The sequence below is a fragment of the Ambystoma mexicanum genome, chromosome 2q, assembly GCF_040938575.1.
Source record: "Ambystoma mexicanum isolate Mex_15411 chromosome 2q, UKY_AmexF1_1, whole genome shotgun sequence".
NCBI classification, from domain to species: Eukaryota; Metazoa; Chordata; class Amphibia; order Caudata; family Ambystomatidae; genus Ambystoma; species Ambystoma mexicanum.
In genome coordinates, this window is record NC_090924.1 from 41,865,410 (window position 1) to 41,875,447 (window position 10,038).

The window sequence follows — 10,038 nt, forward strand, 5'->3', positions numbered from 1 at the left end:
GTAAATGGGGATTGGGGAATTACCGCCCCGCCAACCTTGGAATGGGGCGGTAATTCCGCCAACCACCAAGGCGCTGCCGGTCCGGGTACGGCGTCAACCAAGGCGTTAATAGCGCCATTGGTTAGCGCCGTACTCGGAATGAGGCCCATTGTGTTTCAAAGTGCCCATAGGGCGGCAGAGAGGGAGCATGGGATTGAAAAACAAATTAAATCGCTGAGGATAAAGACGGAACTACTAGGCCTGGTGAGCACTCAGAACATGCACGTGCAGGGAGATGAGAGGGAGTGAGGAGGTAAGTGCTCATGCTCCTAAGTGAGCAGCAGATGTAAGTGCCCAGTGGAGTAAGTGCGAGGTGGAGGTCAATTGCCAATAAATAGGTAAGTGCAGGCCTATAGTGGATTAGGCCAGTGGGTGCTGAAACAAGTGCTGGGAGCGAGCAGAGGCTGAAAATGTGATTGGGTGTGGGGGTCCAGGACTCAGAAGGATACCTAAGGGGCCTGGGCACCAATCTCAGCAACTGTTGGATTATCAAAGGAGGGAAGAGGGGAGGAGGAGGTGAAAAGGAAAGTCTTGAGGAGCTTCGTCATATTCTCTGGGAGTCTTATCAAGTCATGCAAGCCAATGGGGAGATTTCACAAATCAGACATTGCTTTGTCGGATTGCATACTGGGAAAACGTAGAGTGTATTTACGCAGAATCCCATGTGAAGTGAGGAGGGATGACTGGGATGTTTAATGCTGCAGACATGGGAACCTGGATGAGTGCTGGTATGGGATGACATTTTGAGGCATGAGAGCTACCATGGGCCTTGTCCATGAGGAAGCCCGAAGCAGATTTTACCTGAGCGAGGCTGATTGTCAGAAGTGGTAAAACAGAAAGCATATAGGTCTTGCTGGTTGGGGAGATTATCTCAATGTTGTGAGGGCCAATCCTGGCTCTGTGCCTTAATAGAATTATTTATAAGTGAGTAATGAAATCTCCAATGTAATTAGATAAACGTCCATTATAATCATTTCCCTCCTATGCCCTGAAATGGGTCATACTGGTGGGGAAGCAACTAAAGGAAACTGCTTCCAATAAAATGCTTTAGCATTCTAATCGGAAATGCAGCTTGTTTTCTCACTATGTTCAAACCCATATGTGAACTGATTTAGTGTAGAACAAATAGCATGTTCCTGCATATGGAATTCTATGTCTGATAAACTATAACCGATTGAAGTCGTGGAGAATGTTGTAGCATGTTAGTGCAATGTATTATGCTTTTTTAGCATATTCAAATCCCAGGCAAAATGTATTTAAACTTGGGCCCAACAGCATTTATTCACCAGCATTCAGTCCCTTGCAACCAATGAACTGCAAATTGTACCCTGTGTATGGTCAATAACTGGAGCACTTCACCAGAGGCTAACACTCCATAGTCTAACAGAGAATATACAAATCAAGACATGTGAATGGCTAGTCAATTAAAAGACATATTCTGATGAAAGGTAGCTCAGCGTGGACATTTCCATTCTGTAAAAAATATGTGCAATTTTAAAAATGAACATTGAAAGCTTTCCCATCACACCCAGCAGAAAGGGGAAAACCCTGCTCTAGTATGGATCACTCTGAAAACTGAAATTGGAGAGATACTTAATAAACTGTCAGAAAATCATAAAATGATATTCCTATGCAGTTTAGATGAACCAATATTGTGTGCATTATTAAGTTGAAAGAATATCTTTCCTAAGCCTAAGCCTGCAGACATGGATGCAACCCACTATAGTTTGTGTTTCATTTATGTGCTCATGCTTGGAACCAACAGCACCACATCCATATATGGGTACAAGTCACACCAACAGGCCGATTAATGGAATTAATGTGCACCAAAAATTCCTGCGCAGAGGTGCCAAAACGTGCGATTCGCAGTAAAAGTGCGAAATTCGCAGTGCAATTGCGAAAATCGCAGTTAAACCAGCGCACATCGATTCATGGAAGTCCGTGCGCGAGAAAAATGTTGGATGTGCGCTGAAAAAGTGCGCGGCGTACGCCAGCGCACAGGTCATCCAATGGCGTGCGCCACGGCCGCTGCGAAATCGCACATAGTGTGGCGCACTCGGAATGGGGAATAACGCGTGAAAATATGGGCGTCACGGGGGAAGTACAGGAGGCAAGTGCGCGGATCGCCCACACGCTCGCCTACAACTCGTATTCATGGAATCGAATAGGGCAAACCAGCGCACGGTGAAAGATGCGCACAGGGCCAAACAAGTACGCCACAAGAAAGCAGGCGGTAGCGTCCCTGCGCCTGAAATAAATGTGCGCCAAAATGTGCGCTAACAAAAGCACCCATATACAGCTATGATGAATGGTCCATACAGTGGCCCTCTAGGACAAATGAGGTGCAAAGGGGTACTGACAAACACGGACACCCGCTGTGTGAAAAATAGCGTGTGTGTGTATTACAGGGTTCGCGGGAAGTTCCAAACGCGATTGGCCTGGGCACGTGTATTCCGGGGTGCACGTGAAGTTTCCCACACGAATTAGCAGGGTACATGTATTTCGGTGTGCGCATGAAGTTCCACACGCAATTTCAGCAGAGTACTTGTACTCCGGGATGCGCGGCAAATTCCACACGCAAATCCAGCAGCCTACGTGTATTTCGGGGGTGCCGGGGAGTCCCACACGTGAATTGGCCGTGTGGGTCCTCCCAGCTGTTCCCTCTACACCCTCCACGGCCCCTGCAGGCGGCCCACACCACAGAGGACTACCCTGCACACCTGCACATGTCCCGCAGGCAGCCCATCCACCATGGCCATGCCCCCCAGCCAATGCACATGTCACCTAGCACTACTGCCCACCAACGCATGTCTCCCAGAACCCCCACCCCCCAGCATCCAGGGGTACCCTCCACCAGGCCCCCACTCATGTCTAACTCATGTCTCCCTGCACCCCCACCCCCCAGCAGTGCAGGGCACCCTCCACCAGGCCCCACTCATGTCCAACTCATGTCCCCCTGCACCCCCACCCCCCAGCAGTGCAGGGGCACCTGCCAGAAGGCCCCCACTCCTGTCTCCCTGCACCGCCATCCCCCAGCAGTGCAGGGCACCCTCCACCATGCCCCCACTCCTGTCTCCCTGCACCCCCACCCTCCAGCAGTGCAGGGCACCCTCTACCAGGCCCCCACTCCGGTCTCCCTGCACCCCCACCCCCCACCAGTCAGGGGCACCTGCCAGCACGCCCCCACTCCTGTCTCCCTGCACCCCCACCCCCCACCAGTCAGGGGCACCTGCCAGCAGGCCCCCACTCCTGCCTCCCTGCACCCCCAACCCTCAGCAGTGCAGGGCACCCTCCACCAGGCCCCACTCCTGTCTCCCTGCACCCCCATCCCCCACCAGTCAGGGGCACCTGCCAGCAGGACCCACTCCTGTCTCCCTGCACCCCCACCCCCCACCAGTCAGGGGCACCTGCCAGCAGGCCCCCACTCCTGTCTCCCTGCACGCCCACCCCCCACCAGTCAGGGGCACCCTCCACCAGGCCCCCACTCATGTCCAACTCATGTCCCCCTGCACCCCCACCCCCCAGCACTGTGGGGCACCTGCCAGCAGGCCCCCACTCATGTCCCACTCATGTCCCCCTGCACCCCCACCCCCCAGCAGTCATGGGCACCCTCCACCAGGCCCCCACTCCTGTCTCCCTGCACCCCCACCCCCCGCCAGTCAGGGGCACCCTCCACCAGGCCCCCACTCATGTCCCACTCATGTCCCCCTGCACCCCCACCCCCAAGCAGTCATGGGCACCCTCCACCAGGCCCCCAGTCCTGTCTCCCTGCACCCCCACCCCCCAAGAGTCAGGGGCACCTGCCAGCAGGCCCCCACTCCTGTCTCCCTGCACCCCCACCAGTCAGGGGCACCCTCCACCAGGCCCCCACTCCTGTCTCCCTGCCCCCCACCCCCCACCAGTCAGGGGCACCTGCCAGCAGGCCCCCACTCCTGTCTCCCAGCACCCCCACCACCCAGCCATGCGATTTGCCTGGGTACGTGTATTCCAGTGGTGCGCGGGTAGTCTCACACACGATACCATCAGGGTACGTGTATTATGGGTCCGCGTGAACTTCCACACGTGATACCAGCAGGCTACGTGTATTACGGGGTTCGCGGGAAGTTCCACATGCGATTGCCCTGGGTACGTGTATTTCGGGGTGCGCGTGAAGTTTCACACGCGAATTTGCAGGGTACGTGTATTTCGGTGCGCACGTGAAGTTCCACACGCGACTGGGCCTGTGAGAGTGGGGTACGTGTATTCCAGGGGTGGGCGGGAATATTTACTCGCGACTGGGCCTGGGAGCGCGTGTTACGTGTATTCCTGGGGTGGGCGGGAAGATTTACACGGTCGCCTACAACGCGCCAAAAAATAAATGGTCCAATCCTGAAACACGTACGCCAGCATGAAGCAGGCGCACGTCCCGCGCAGCATAAAAGAGTGCGCAAACAACAAACAAGCTCATATATCCTAGCAGCAGTGGCCTTGGGATACCGCAGGAGGAGGAGAAGGATAGTCAGGGCCAGAATCTTCACACCCAGAACCAGCCTATTTGGTATGCCTGATGACCAGGTGTATGGGAGGTACAGGTTTCCACCACACATAATACTCGACCTGGTCAGTGAGTGGGAGGATGACCTCACATCACCTACCCTGTGCTCCCAAGCACTCAGCCCCCTGGAGAAGGTCCTCAATGTACTGCACTTCTTGGCTACCGGATCATTTCAGCAGACAAGTGTCATAGTGGGGGGGTGTCACAGGCCACGCAGTCACGGTGCCTACACCAGGTGTTGGCCATCATCACTGCACGTCCATCAGTCCGCAGGCACATATACCTGCCCAGAACACCTGCAGAAAGGCTGGCTGTCAGCCAGGATTTCTACAGGGTGGCACAGTTCCCCAAAGTGATAGGTGCCATTGATTGCACCCATGTGGCTCTACGTCCCCCCAGGGCATCTGAGCACATCTATAGAAACCGCAAGCACTGGCATTCCATCAACGTCCAGGTAGTATGTGATGCCAAGGGAATCATCACCTCAGTATATGCCAACTATCCAGGGTCCACCCACGACAGCTTCATTTACAGGATGTCAACCTTAAACCGGGACATTGAAGCTGGGCGGCATGGCGATGCATGGTTGCTTGGTGAGTAGAAATGCCACAGCACACGCATGCATGACAAATACAGAGTAATGCCAATAACCCACTAATGATCCCCATCACCACCTCCGCAGGGGACAGTGCCTACCCTCTGAGCACACGCATGATGACGCCAATTCGGAACCCCATCACGCCTCCCGAGGTAAGATATAACACAGCCCATATTGCAACACGGGGCATAGTGGAGCGCACATTCGGAGTGCTCAAGTCCCTTGACCATTCTGGTGGGCAGCTGTTATACGCTCCCCCAGTAGTGTGCAGGATCATAGTGGCAGCATGTGTCCTGCACAATGTTGCAACACGCCGGGGCCTGGCTGTGGACATGGTGGTGCCCCCACATCCCCAACCACATGCACGCCCGCTGCGCATGGGAGGGGAAAGGGCACAGGGTGAGGCAGCCAGATGCAGCTGGTGGCTAATTACTTCACATAGAAAGCACACCCCTGTGGAGTGCACACAGCCCTGGCACATACCATCTGACAATCAATGATGACTCAATCTGACAATTCTGATGAATTAAGGGACAGTCAACTGTCAGAACCATAGCAGCCTGATATTGTTCATCTGGAAGTGTCACAATGTGTGCATCCCTACCTACACAAACACCACCAATGCAGTGTCATCAAAAGACACACTTCCATGCAGCAAAAATGAATACCCACTTGCAAAATACAACATGAGAACAGTGCTATGTCACCCAACCCCTCCCCGGCACGGCCACACAACACACCATGGCATGTCATGCAATGTGAGAGCAAACAAATTAATCCCCACAACATGACCCAAGTGTCACCAACTACAGTGTCCCTAATGGAAAGTGGCCACACATTAAATGCTCACAGTAATGCAGGACCAACAACACACATTACCAAATACCCAATACCAATAATACCAATCAGCTACACAACCTCCAACCTACCATAAACATGACAGTACGGACTTGAAAAATTGGTAGCCTCACTACCTGATAATGCCAGCACTTCGAACACTTCCAACTATACAGTGTTAGCGCCACGCAAAAGTGTAGGTGCACTGCTTACAACTTGGACTCCAGTTCCAAAGTAGACCGCCTTGTGAAGACATGAGAAATGGACCTGCAAATTAGGAGGATGAGATGGATGCAGAGGCACATATCAATACACCATGCAGTGTACAATACAACAACAATATGCACTAGGAATGTATACACAGTATTGACTACAGACTGCCCACACATCAAATGGGAGTCCAACGTCACTGTGTAAGTCAATGTCACTTGGGCACACCCTTTGCAAGCCCATGGAAACGGGAAGCAGGAGGGGTGTGTGTCACACAAACCCAAGCATCTGACCCAAATTCAGGACAAGCCTGCATGTGCCCAGCCACAATACAGCGTATGCCCACGGGAGCCACACAAGGCAACACACTGTCCAAAAAATCAAGAATCAAAAATAAATTTCAAAATAAAAATAAAATGGCCATGAATGGGCGCGGGGGGTGGGGGAGGCCACCCAGGAGGTCCGAGGACAGGGTGCACACCAAAACCCACCTGTGTGGATCTTGCAAAAAAAAAAAAACACCTCCAAGGGTTCATGGCCTGCACGGCTACCATATTGTGGGAGAATCACTGCTGTCGCTCTCCTCAACCTCTGCAACTGCATCAGGAGGTGGTGGCACTATGGGAGGCAGCCCACAGAACGCCCTAGTCTGGTCCTCCATGGCAGCAAGCATGCGGGTGTGGAAGGTCTGGTTCTGGAGGATAATTGTGCGGAGGTCCCCATGCAACAACTCACGGGATGCCCGGACCTCCTCCCTAGTTGCCTGCATCTCAGCTGTGAGCGTACGTGTGAGCCGCTCCAGCTGCTGTTCTGTCCTCGTGTTAGCTGAAGCCTCAAGCTCAACCAGAGTTGCCCTGAGCTGACGGAGTTCCACCCTCAGGGCTTCCCTGTGGCTCAAGAGAAATGGCTTCCCGCAGAGTCTCCAGTGCCGCCCGCCTGTCCCTGTTGGACGCCAACATGTCCTCCCTGTGTGACTGGCTGATGGAGTCTGTTGCCTGCTGTAGTTGTTCAATTAGCCTTTCTTGGGGGACAATGGAAGTGGCCTCCCTATCCATGGCCTGAGCCATCATCTCAGTTGATGCTGCCTGTTGGTTTGCCATACCTTATATGGATTGCTCCCATGCGGTATTGCCAGGTGGCGTACAGCCACCGTGCCGGCGGGCACCACACCTGTCTGGGGCAAGGCGAACTGCGCCTTGCTGTGCCGGCACTGCCTGAGGCTGCAGGACTGCATTCCCCCTCTGATCTGCTGGCCTAGGAACAGGATCAGATGTAGCGGAGTGTGACCCTGCATCCGTAACCAACAAAGGCGGACCTACCAACACTGACATCCCCATTGAGGGTTCTACCCCTGGTGCAGGTGGGTTGGACAGTACAGAATCCCTCCCAGAAACACTTTCCTGCAACGGCACATAGGTCTCATCATCTGAATCGACACCTGAATAGAGCTCGGGGGAGGTGCACCCAGAGACACCCCTTGAGATGACGGTCTGCAGCAAGTGTGGGTTCTGACCCACCACCACACCACGTCCCTCACTGGTGCACTGTCGGGCCCGAGACCCCTCCTGGGTCTGCACCATCTCCACAACCCCAGCAGTATCAAGTGCGTCATCCCCTGCAAAGACATGAAAGAAAAGAAATGGGAACAGGCATTAGCACCATGGAACACAATTCGGGCTGAGAAGCAACAGAAACAGTACTTCATTGACACATGTCCCACATGACTATAACCCTCCCATGCATGCACTGTCACTGCGTATGAAGGGGAGGAAAATGGCAAACATTGATGACACCAAGATGGAAGACCAACACATTTGCTGCATGCTGCCTAGCAGTGCCATCACACATTGGTCTGTGATTGGCATGTCCAATACACACAGATGGCATGTACCCTAGCCATGTCACACATGTGACAATAGGACTGAGAAATGCCTAGTGAAAGTGGTGGAATGCAGACAATCAGCCTGAATGGACACAGAATAACATGCAACTATGATGTGGCAAGATGACACTTCAAGGGCAACTGGCGTGAGGTTGGGCTGAATGTCTACTGTTGCCAGAAGGGCTACTGCAACACCCAAATCCTGGTGCGCAGAATGTATTGGATGAAGCACATGGGTGACCCAAACCACTCAGGCACACACCCCCTCACCTGGCATTCAATCAGAAGCCCTCACACACACACCATGCACATGGATGACACACACATGCATGTACACTCACCGGACAATGCCTCGTAATCTGGCAGGTCTCCCACACCTTGGATCTGTTCCTCTGTGACGTAGGTACCAGCAACATACTCATGTGGAGTGAGTTCTATGTCCTCTGCCGGAGACCCACCTCCAGTCACTAGAGTTGCGGCATGACTTGAGGCCAGCTTTTTCTTTGCCCTGCGCTTAAGGTCATTCCAGCGCTTGTAGCAATCATTAGCTGTGCGCCTCACGAATCCAAGGGCACTTATGATGTCTGCAATGGTCTGCCAGTGTGCCTGACGTTGTGCAGGTGTGGTCTTGCATCCTGCAGTAATCACCATTTCGCTGTCATGTGCGGACACATACTCCACAAGTGCATTAAGTTTGGCCTGATTGAAGCTGGGCTTCCTTGGTGGGCCGGACTGTGTACCCGTGTCTGGGGCATCAGCCTGTACTGGACGAGCACTCTTCCTCTTCCGCTTGGAAGGTGGTGGTGATACTGAGTGTCCTACGCCGCTCTGGACACTAGGGGCAGGAGTGTGGGAATAAACACTTACCATGGGACTTGGTGCAGGCATTAGCGGAAGTGTGATGTAGTCAGGGGGAACGTCAGCAGGATGGACTAGGACCGACACTGTCCTGGCTGGGAGACTCAGAGCTGGGTTGTTGGAACCGCAGCTGCCCCTGCAGCCTCCCCACCCTGCCTATTCGGGGCAGCAGATGACATAGCTGCCCTTGATACACGTGGGCTGGTGACACCAACGTGTACCGCCACACGTGGCCTAGACCTGCTGACCTGGAAGTCATCCATGGAGTCACCCTGTGCCAGGTCTGGTGCCACAATGGGTTGGTCCAACAAGGGCTGAGCAGGGATGGTGTCAGCCACGTTACCCTCAACCGGGGGGGGCGGGCATGAGTGTCCCTGACTGGTCACCCACACATGAGGGGCTAGGGGCACACTGCAAGTCCTGGCCACGTCCCCTACCATATACACCACGGCCACCTCTTGTGGCTCGCCCACCTTTGCCACCCTTACCGCGTGCTCGCCTCCCAACCATGGCACTGATGTTGTTGTGCGTATGGGAGTTGCAGTAAACTATTGTCCTGGGCAATTGAGGGTCAAAGCGGTAGGGTACTAGATGGAATTCGTACCCTAATGCTCTAGCAAGGCTGTATGTGACCCCTGGGGGAAGATGGCGGGTCATGCAATGCACAGGCACCCCGAAAAAGGGAGATAATGTGCACGCAAGCCCTCCTAGACCAAGTGCATGGAAAAAAAACTGCACTACGCTGTGGCACCCAGAAACACAGAAATGAACGTATGCGTGTCACACGCAGCCTAGACTGACCTCTGAAGGGGTAGGCAACACACGGGGCAAGCACAGATGTCAAATACGTGCGCGACTCACCGTCTGCCAGGAAATATTGCGTGAAAAATACACACGTGTGCGCGTTGGCAACACCCCCGCCAAAAGAAGAATTGTACGCTGTCTCAGGAGACAGGACAATAGGAGAAGTGAATGCTGTTTGAGGAAACAGGCCCAGGAAAAAGACAAGGAGAGAAAAAGCTGTCAGAGGTAACAGGGAGTACGAACTTGGAACGCCATGAAGTAAATCGCGTGTGAACC